Consider the following 8,575-nt stretch of genomic DNA (forward strand, 5'->3'; position numbering starts at 1 on the left):
GGAGGCGCCGGGAGGAGGCCGCGGGGCCGGCGCGGGGGGTCCCGGCAGCCCGCCCGCCCTGGCACTGCCCCAGCGCCCCCGGGCTGCCCAGCACGCACACGCGTGCAGACACGCGCGCGTGCAGGCGAACCTCCGCCGCGGCCGAAGTGCAGCCGAGCCGCGCTGGCACAGCCGGGGAAGGGCAGATAAGCGCGCGCGGCACGGCGCGGCGTGCCGGAGCGGCCAGGGGCACGCGGGCTGCCCGGCCTCGCTGCCTCCAGCCTCCTCCCGGGSTACCAACGGCCCCAGGGTGCCGGGGGGGTGGTGTGGGGCGGGAGCTGTGCGGGTGCCCATCGCCGTGCCRTCTGGGCTGCCCCCCCAGCTCTGCGTGCCGGCACCCCCAGCCCCGCTGTCCCCGCTCGGCAGCGCCACAGCCCTCGCGCCCAGGCGGGAGGCGCCTCCGGAGTTTGCCCCGTCCCGCTGCTGGCAGCAATAACCCCGCGCTTATCTGCGCTCCCGCCCTGCCCCGGGCGCCCCGGCGAGGGGAACGGGTGCCCGGAGCCTGCCGCGGCGCTGCCCGGGCACCCGGCTGCCCTCGGGCGTCCTTGGGGCGCAGCTCCGAGCGCCCGGGGCAGTGCCGCAGCGGGGCCCAGTGGCCTAATGGATAAGGCATCAGCCTCCGGAGCTGGGGACTGTGGGTTCGAGTCCCACCTGGGTCGCGGCACGTGGCTTTTGCCCCGCTGGTGCGGCAGCGGCCGGATGCCAGGGACAGGGACGAGCTCGGAAAACCCCAGGCCGGGGGGGGCGACAAGGATGCGGGGGGCAGAGCTGGCCTGCAGCCCCGGAAGAGCCGCGGCGGATGCCAGGCACAGGGACGAGCTGGGAAAACCCCAGGCCGGGGGGGCGACAAGGATGCGGGGGGCAGAGCTGGCCTGCAGCCCCGGAAGAGCCGCGCTCGGAAAGCCCCACCGGGGGTTTTCCCTGGGGGCCGGGAGCGGGGCCAGCGCTGTCCCCGCCAGCACATCGGCAGCCTCGGCGATGAGGCACCGCCGATGAGGCACCGCCGGGCCGGCGGCTCAGGCGAGGACACGCGAATCCCGGGGCGCTCGGGGCCGCTCACTGACGCGGGTTTTACTCAGGGTTTGCTGGGAACGGCGCGCCAGAGCCCCGCGAGCCCTCCTTCCCTGCGTGGCAATCTCCAGCAGAGACTTAGGGGAAGGAATTTTGTTTGCGCCCAAACCTGCCCGGCGGCAGCGCAGGCGGGCGCGCGGGGCGGCTCCTGCTCCCGGCGTGGCCCGGGCCGGGCGGCTCCRCTTGGCTCCGCGCTCCGGCCGGATGCCTGGCGCTCGGGGAAGGAGGCTGGCGCTGCCGGCGCGAGCCGGGCAGAGGCTCTGCCCAGCCCCGCGGGGGGACCAGGCTCTCCAGAGCAAGCCGGAGGATCCACGGCGCTCAAGGGGCCTCCGGGTAGAGACTTGCCTGGGGCTGCAGAGGCCAAGCAGGTTTCTCGCTAGCGTCTGTATTAAAGAACCGTATTAATTGAGCCACGTTAATTCAATTAATTGAACCCTATTAACTGAACCCCAGGAAGTTCCGCCCAGATGTGAGGGGGAATTTCTTCCCTGTGAGAGTGACAGAGCACTGGACCAGGTTGCCCAGAGAGGTTGTGGAGTCTCCTTCTCTGGAGATCTTCAAGGCCCGCCTGGATGCAGCCCTGTCCAACATGCTCTAGGTGACCCTGCTGAGCGGGGAGGTTGGACTAGATGATCTCCAGAGGTCCCTTCCAGCCATACTGATTCCGTGATTCTATGAAAGACAAGGGGAATCCTGGAATTCCTGGAAGGTGAAGCAGTTCTGCGCAGTATCACACTTTTAATACTAAAATAACCACCCAAGTCTACTGAGTGGTGATAAAAGAATAAACCTCCTGGCGCATTTGTACTGGTTTGTGGCGTTTGTGCGCCGGGTGACAGGAATATTCTAGCTGCAGCTATCTTTATGAGACATCAGCCAAGTCAAGCTGTTTTCCAAGGCACTTGCAAAGTTAATGTTTGACAACAGGATATATCCGAACATATTACAACGCAAGAGGGATATAGGAGCAACTTCAACCAGCAACATAAGGTACAGGGCACGGCACATAAGTGGCAGGCACGGTTTATGAATACCTATGCAAATTAAACAGCGTTCAGGCTACAAACACCATATTTGATGGTTTCGCAAAGACCGGCTGTTTTTCTAAGACAAGATCGCTGGCATCTGTCCTTTATCCTCTTTTCACCAAGCCAGAAGGAGGGGTTGGAAGTGTTAAGTTTTGCTTAAAGTTTGCCTTTGGCAGGAAGCTCGCTCGCTGTGGGGAAACACTTTTCACATTGTTTTCTATGCAACCCTACAGTATTACCTGTAACTGCYCTCAGCTTCCACGTGACTGCCGGGAAGGACAAGCCTAAACAGCAAGCAGGTATTTCAAGGGCCTACCACTGCCTGGCTGTTTCTCTAACAACCAGCGTTGCTAACAGCACGGTTTTCCATGTCACTGCATGCCGCAACAAAGATCCGGAGTCCCTGCTGACACCCCGCCAGGGCAAGGTTTACCGGCGAGCCTCGGCGGCACCTCCGTGGGGCACGGGCTCCTCCGCGCCTGCCTGGGAGCAGCCCGCCCTCTGCAAGGGCTCAGCGAGCCGCAGCCGGCGGCACGGCCGCCGCTCACCGCATACCCCCGAGGGCGCGAGCCACGCGGAGCTGCGCCTCCCACAGAAGGCTCCACCGAGCAGAGCGCTGTTGTCCTCCCTGCAGGCGACTGCRGGGCGTTGTGGCCCTCTCCGTGCCCCAGCGGTGAGGGTCAGAGCCTCCGCTGTTGGCAACAGCGAAAGACGCTGATAAAGATCATTCCCTAATGAAGCAATTTGACGTTATTTGAACAGCAGGCACCACTAATGCTGGAACTGGCTGTCCCCAGCGCAGGTCACCCGCTCTGCTACAGCATTTCCAGGGGTGGGTCTCCCTGCGCTGGTGCAGGCAGGGACCCTCTGGGTTGGTGTCGCTCCTCCGACTGGAAATCACATGGGATCTTCAGGCCCTTTTCCCAGCATAAACATTGATATCCCAGCTGGCAGGGGAGCATCGTATTGGCTGGATTCCTTCTTGGAGCAGCACCRATGAGGCACGAAGTCCATCGCAGCCCGAGTACGGCCAGGAAGCCCCTCCGCGCAGCGCTTCTTGCTGCTGCTGCCTCCAGCTGGAGAGGAGAGGAACCCTGACCTCAAAATCATCTTTTTAAATCACATCTTTAATGGCCAGCTCTGCTCYAGCACTTTCACCCCTCTCCCCCGACAGCTGCCCTGCCAAGGACTRTACCGTTTTACCTACCGTATGCTCAGGTTGTGTCCATAAAAGGGAATCCTTTCTTAGCTCGTCGGCTTTTATAACCAGCCTCCTCTCCGAAGCCCTCCAGGCGGTACAAGCAGATTTGATCTTTCTCCTCAAAATTGGCTTMGTTTCTTGCCCAAAGAGATAGTCAGGCCATTCTGCTTAATTAAGATCAGCTTTGTTTCACTTCCCTGTGAAATGCAAACATCCCTTTGTTAAACCAGATGTCATCTTCTGTGGTTTACAGACTAATTAACAATAATTTACTTAAGTGAGGTGTAAAACTCTCCATTCTTCTGGAATGTGCATGTTTCAGTACAAAATAATTTCCTTTTTACCTCACATTCCACAGCAACCAGTACTTCAGCAAAATTAAGTGATACAAACACCCGAACAGAAGAAAGATGCAAATGACAGAGACTGCATGATAGCATACGACTGCTTTGGGATGGCAATAGGTTTGGGGTGACTGACCCCCTAAGTTTTGTCTAAGTACACTGTAGTATCTATGGATATGAAGTACGAAAATACAAGACCCTAACAGCACGCTGGCCCAGCACCAAAACAAGTGAAAAGCCAGAGCAAACCTAYGCACGTAGAATACTGCTTAGTGCTAGAACACCACATGCAGCGCGTGCAGCCACCCCACAGCCGTGGGGAACCTCATCGCACGCAGCTGAAGAGACCGTTTCTGACACAACCATACGCTCACCACACCAGGAATGCAGCTTGGGGCAAGGGCAAGATGTTTTTTGGAAGAACAAACTCTTGCGACAGTGAAAACCTGCTGCAGCTTTGTTTCTTCCTTTTAGGCCCCTCCACAGCGGGGCAGGTAGCAGCAGCGAGTCCTTCTGCTTTGCTTTGCTCGTCCTTGCCGGCTCACAGCCAGAGTGGTTTTGTGTGACCTTGCAACAAAAGCTCTCGAGAGAAGCGTGTTGCCAAGAATGCCATTTCACTGACACGACTCGGGTCTTCTATTTAAGGGCACCTCCTCCACCGTAAAACTGACCCTGGAGCCTGCCGAGCCATGGCAAACTAAATTCAGTAGATTAATTCATAGTTTAGAGTGATTAAATTAAGCAGAGTGTTTTGTCCTGTCAGATTCCTATAGCTGCACAGGCAGCTAGAACACACCTGGAGCATTAGGTTTAGCTGGGCTGTGGGCAGACTAACAACCTTCCTTCTCATCACTCACAGCAGAAATCCTAATATTGTATAGTTATGGCTCCATACAAAGACCATATAATGACTCCAAAGCACTTTAGTGATTTTACAGTGGTTCTTAGATTATGCCTTCTCCACTCTTCACTTGAGGACAGAGCAAGGTTAAGGTATTCTTCTTGTACGTAACCATGAATTTTCTAGGATATTTGAGATTTCAGAAATTACTACATCTTGGAACATATTTTACCTAAAGTTACCAGCAAATAGTCCCAAGGTGGACTCTATCTGAATCATATCCTGATGTTAAAACTATACTAAGACTCAGAATTTGTTCAAACCAAGGGTTCTGAGGAAGGAAGGTGGTACATACTGATGTCATTTCCAGATTAACAAGAAGGAACTCAAGGACATTTCTCAGCTACCCCTTTTCCGCTCTCCGCTGCTCCAGATTGAAAGGCCTCATCCCCGGGCAGGCGACGGACGTGCCGAAAGCTGCGACCACCAGGGTTGTGCACGGAGCATGTGTTGCCCTCCAGATGCTTTGGAGTGTGGGGTCTCGAGAGCCGAGTGCTTGTTAGGGTGCCCCAGGTACCCTAGGATGTGTCTGTTTTCCACATCTGCCAGACAGCGGGTACAGGACGCTTTTAAGGGTCACGCTTGTAACTGAGAACCCTCTTCTCTTATCACCGTAGATGACTTGAGGGTAAAACAGCATTCTCTGAAGTACGTATTTCCAAAGCAACGTGGTTACAAAACACTAATCCTGAATCATCCTGACAGCACATTTTAGTAACGGGAAAGTTCCTCCTTGGCAAGTTCGGATTGCAGCTGGCGGCTGCCTCTTTCCCTCGGGTGAAACAGGAACTTTCTCACTTGGCACTCTCCCCAGCCACCGTCCCCGGGCAGGCAGCGAGACCTTGTCCCAAACCCGCGCCCGCCCGTAGGCTGCGAGCCCCCGAGCCGCCCCCAGCCGCCGCTTGTCTCCCGGGATCCTTCTCGTCCTTCTTTCTCAGTTTGGTTAAGACGGCTGCTTCTGCCTCTCCCTGCTCTAGGGGGAAGGAGAGGGAGCAGAGGGAAAAGTCCTACTCCGCAGCACCCCCGAGGTGCCTCACCGCCGCTTGCTCCCGCCAGCGCTGTACCTGGGCTGCCACATCGTGCTGCAAGGGACGAGGTCCGGTCCTTCCCCCCCCGCTCAAAGTCTCGCTGAGCACTGCAGCTCAGGCTGCGTTTCTGTTATCGCCACGTGAACGCACGCCAGTGAGCCGCCACGTCACGCTGCAGGTCGGATCAGCGCTCTCTTGGGATCTTCAGCAGAGACTGTCTCCCACCACTCAGTACACGCTGCGCAGCGCCTGCGGGGAGAGCAGGACAGGACCCACACGAATGCAGAGGGCTTGCAGCGCCCCGAGGGACGGCTCGGCCTCTTGGGGATGCTGGCCCCGAGCACAGCAGAGCCAGGCCTCGCAGTAATCCCCGCAGCACTGCTGCAACCATGGCAGGCCGGCCGGCCGTTCCAGGCAACCGTTTTGCTACCCAAATTTGGTATTTTGCACACTAGCGGGTCACCTTGGTCTCATGACTGACATGGCTCCCCAGGCACTGCTGGCCTTGCAGGACGCCCCTGCCCAAATGGAGCCCTGGGCTCCTCTCCCCGAGATTGAGCCACGTCTCACGTCGCGCTCCTTCCCCACCCGCAGCGCCCAGCTGCTCCTTGGCACCACCCCTAACTACAGTCAGTTCTCCTGCCGTGCCCACCATGTCCACCAGCGGGCAGCTGAACCGCTGGCCAGGGCCTGGCCATCCGCCCGCAGCCCTGGTGGGCACCGCCACCCCTTTCTCTGAGTCTCGCTGATCTGCGAGGGCAGCAGAGACTGTTCCCACCAGTGAGTCCACACTCCGGCATTCCCACAGCCTTAACGCCTTCCGCCACGGCACGCTGAGCCAAAACCTGCTGCCCGAGCTGTCACACATCTTCTACAGATGCCCAGCAGCAAACTCTTTCACTGCCACGGCCCTGTCGGGTGCACCTCTGGTCTCGCTGGGCTGGGAAGCGAAGCAGGGGCGCTTCCACCCCGTCTCCCTCGCCCCGCAGCGTAGCCTCTGCAGGCTGAGGCACACTTTCTGATTACAGCCCCTTTCATCGTCCTCCCCTGCAGGCGAGGCCACTCCTGGTGCTTGTGCTGGACCCTGCGTGGTGACGGGAGTGCAGAGGCAGCGAGCTGCGCCTGCCACCCTCCCCACTCACCTGGCCGAGTATCTCACTGCTTGGGGACGAAGACCGTGGAGAACCTAGCGCCCGGTGCGAGGAAGGAAGCCCTCTTCCCTCTGCACGSGAACCCGGTGCCCGCGTGGGAAGGACTGCCTTCGGCTGGGAGTGGCTACCATCCCTAATCATTTACCCTAGCGCCCTCCGCGCGTCTCCTTCCCCTTGGGCAGCCTGGCCACCTCAGTCTGCCCCAGCGGTGCTGCAACTGCAATGACGAGAGACCTCGGAGACCTCCGTTCCAAAACCAGCCCACCTCAGAGGTCACCATCCCGCTCCAGTCCCCCTCTTCTGCTGCCTCTGGGGCACTTTGCTTTCCCAGCGCCTTTCCCTAACTGCCTCTCCTCTTACACATTTCCCACTGCTTTCTAAACCAGCATCCCTGCTCACCGCCCAGCCGGAGCCAAATGGATCAGACCTCGGTGAGCCTTCCGGGCTGCGGCCCTGCTGTGCTCCAGCTGCTATGGATGAGGAGTAGGAATCCTGAGAAAGCAGATACTAGGGGATTTAGCCCATACTGCTCTCAGTTCTCAATTCTACAAAGAACAGTTCAAATAAGCTTTGTGAAAGCCTTTTTCCTGTGTTTGGTTGTTCTGCCTCTTCCCTAAGAACAATTCTTGTCTTCTCACCTACCATTGGAGAGCATGTTCTGGATCATTTCTCTCCTATCAGCCAGGATTAAACCCCCAAAAAACCCCATGACCTTTCCATATCAAAAGTTGTTCTCATGCATGCCAAGAACTTTATTGCTTTGTCCTCTGCTCCCCACAGTGCTATGCTCTGCATGGTTAAGGTCACACAGCTTYGTGATCCGCCTTATAACCAGCTCAGTGGTCTTTTGTCTGTTACCTTTGCCCTCGAATTACAAGGAAACACCTTCTGACGAAGGACTTTCCCGTATCAGCACGATTTATAGCTGCCAACAAGTTTATGTCAGCAATCTCCGTAAAAAACTTGGCATTTTCCCCTCTGGATTAACAAGGCTGTGGCCGAGGGCGCCCACCCTCTTTCTTAGGTAGCCATCATCTTCCTTCAGAAATCTACCTTCCTCCATGGTCAAAGGAGCCAAAGCTCTTCCTGCAACACTGCCTGCACAAGCAAAGTGTTAGAGCCCCCACGCAGCTATCCCCACCTTAGCCTGTATTGCTCGTTGTGGTATCCTGCGGCAACAGCAATCTCATGTCACTTCCACGGCTTCGCAGCTGCACCAGTCGAGGCCTGGCACTGCTACTGCTGCTCGTAGCGACAAGTGGCAGGGTCGCAGAGCCAGAGATCGGACGCACCCTGGCAATCTTGCCATCGCACTCCTGCCCTCCTGCTCTGCTTCTGGTGGGCACAAGCCTCCCCAGCCACCTCCAGGGAATGGTGGCCACCTGGCTCCATCCCAGGTGTGAGCAGCTTGAACACATCGGTCACTCTTCTTTGCTCAGTGGAGCCACAAGACACTTACAGAGCCTGGCAGGTGTGAGTCCTGGCGGAAAGCAAAGCGCTAATGGCAGTGCAGAGTGGCTGGTGGGCACCTGTCTCCTCCAGTGCTGCTGCTTTGCCTTCCTCCCGCAGAGGCCCTGCTGAGTTGCCCACGCTGCAGGGAGAGCAAGGGGCCTCGGCAACAGCCCCCACCCCAGAGGAGCAGAGCGGGGAGATGCTGTCAAGGGCCTCAGGGACGGGGAGTCCCAGGCCCTCGGTCAGGGAACGGGAGGGTGAAAGGGAGAAGAAGGAAGAGAAAAGGGAAAAGGTGTAAGAGGGGAGGGAAGCGGGCGGCCCCTGAGGCGGCGGCGTCGCCGCGCCCTCGCGCCCGGACCA

The 8,575-nt window shown here is 58.1% G+C and overlaps 1 long non-coding RNA gene and 1 other non-coding gene across 4 annotated transcripts; one reads left to right on the forward strand and one right to left on the reverse strand.

Annotated features, from left to right (window-relative positions):
• The first annotated feature begins 625 nt into the window (after positions 1-625).
• TRNAR-CCG (transfer RNA arginine (anticodon CCG)) lies at positions 626-698 on the forward strand. The gene has a single exon. It is a non-coding gene; the product is annotated as a tRNA-Arg (tRNA).
• Positions 699-1,999: 1,301 nt separating this feature from the next.
• LOC146586609 (uncharacterized) lies at positions 2,000-8,569 on the reverse strand. 3 transcript variants are annotated; one of them, XR_014897791.1, is made up of 4 exons: positions 8,223-8,569; positions 5,649-5,861; positions 3,346-3,536; positions 2,000-3,214 (listed from the first exon to the last, which is right to left on the reverse strand). It is a non-coding gene; the product is annotated as an uncharacterized LOC146586609 (long non-coding RNA). The 3 variants fall into 3 exon arrangements; XR_014897790.1 differs by lacking the exon at positions 8,223-8,569 and adding an exon at positions 7,905-8,216; XR_014897792.1 differs by lacking the exons at positions 5,649-5,861; positions 8,223-8,569 and adding an exon at positions 4,058-4,854.
• Between the last annotated feature and the right edge of the window lie 6 nt (positions 8,570-8,575).

Source organism: Rhea americana, unplaced genomic scaffold, assembly GCF_003343005.1.
Source record: "Rhea americana isolate MKP2758 unplaced genomic scaffold, rheAme1 scaffold_673, whole genome shotgun sequence".
Classification (NCBI taxonomy): Eukaryota; Metazoa; Chordata; class Aves; order Rheiformes; family Rheidae; genus Rhea; species Rhea americana.